The sequence below is a fragment of the Centroberyx gerrardi genome, chromosome 15, assembly GCF_048128805.1.
Source record: "Centroberyx gerrardi isolate f3 chromosome 15, fCenGer3.hap1.cur.20231027, whole genome shotgun sequence".
Lineage (NCBI taxonomy): Eukaryota > Metazoa > Chordata > Actinopteri > Beryciformes > Berycidae > Centroberyx > Centroberyx gerrardi.
The window spans coordinates 27,833,264-27,834,948 of NC_136011.1; positions in this window are offsets into that span (position 1 = coordinate 27,833,264).

Sequence of the window (1,685 nt, forward strand, 5' to 3'; positions counted from 1 at the left end):
ACAAAGTGTTTTTTTCAAAGCGGTCGAGCGGTCGTCATCGTTTATTACCGGAGAGTTTTCCCTACCTGTAGCCGCCGGGCCGCGGCGTCTCACGTTTCACTCTCGAAACGGTTAGCCAATCGGAACAGAGGGTCGTTAATATTAATGAGCCTTAAAGACACGGAGACAGAAACGGCCTGTTCTTGGTAAGGCTCAGAGAGATGCTGGAAAATGAACGTGGAGAAATGGATTGAGAGTGTTTTTGGTTCATGACACCACACACACAGCTTTGAATGGACCTCAAGACACAAAATGAAGCACTGGACAGTGGAGAATATGGGACCTTTAAAAGGGAAATTACCAGGAAATGACCTGAATATATCTGTTGGGGTTGACAGGGTTGTTGATCAATACAAATGACTCCACGTTTATTGGACCAGCTGCTGAGATTTCTTTCAAAACTGGGTTAGTTTTTCTATTTTCAGCTGCTCAACAACAGAGGAGTGTTAGGAGTGACTGGCACTACGAGCCTGTTCAGAAGGCTGAAGAGCCTCATTCTCAAGCGAAAAAATTAAATGACAAATCAGTTTAATTATTCCAGTATTTAGCATGGAGAGATATGAGCTCTTCACTAGACCTTTCTATTGGATCCCTGCTCTAATTAGCTAGCTTACTCCTCTCTATTGTACTGTGAATTTGTTTTTCAATGCAACTCCCAGTAATCGGAGGAATTAGTGTGCATGTAAACATACTCATTATCATCATCACATCATTGAGTTTCATTACAAAATCAAGTATTCTTGATTACATAACAATAAAACTCACGACTTTCTCCGTCGTCAGGGGAACAAATCTGGACTCATCCTCTCCACATTAAAGACAGAGGCCATGAATCTACTTTGGGTAAAGAGTTATTCATGTTCAGATATATTGAACTGTTACAGCATGTTATTCCTCTTGATGACAACGACCCATCTGCAAAGAATAAGTGTTTCGGGAATGAAGAAGCTCATTGACGTCTATGTATTTTTGAAAAGACAAAATGTAGTTTTTAACATGTTTCACAAGTGTCACGGGAGTCACCAAACACATAAATCACCAAGTACAGTTTCAATTCAAGCAAGAAAAACACCCAAACTGGAGCTCTGCGTTTTATTTTCCCACTCGGGGAACATTGTTATAAACGTGTGACAGACTGCAGGACGCTTCACCGTTTCCTCCTCTGGTCATTTATCAACAAGATCAACTCTGAGCCTCGACTTGCAAGCGGTTTCCCCGGAACAAACTTCACTTACTTTTTTATTGAGAGTTAAACAGACATTTTGAAACCATTTTCATTGTTTTAGCCCGCACACCGCAACAACTCAGGGACTCTAACGCTCTCCGCCGGGGGATTCGCTGTCACCGCCGGCGCTCCGGCTCGTTTTTTTTCCCCAGCTCGGTGTCGATAATTGCAAATGGCAAAATTACATCTTGAAGAATAAGACCCTGGATGCAGAGTTACGCAACGACGCTTGGGTCGACTTTTCTGTGATTGTGTATCTGACAAAAGTATGTTGTTTTTTTAACACTAGGTGAGTGAGTGGTGGTGACAAGTGGCCTCCAGATATTTGTGGGTTATTGCTCATGGAGGCTCCTGCAGAGGAAAAACGTTACCGCAGCAAAACGGCGTTAACAAGATTTTTTAACGCTCTTCAGAGAGTCTT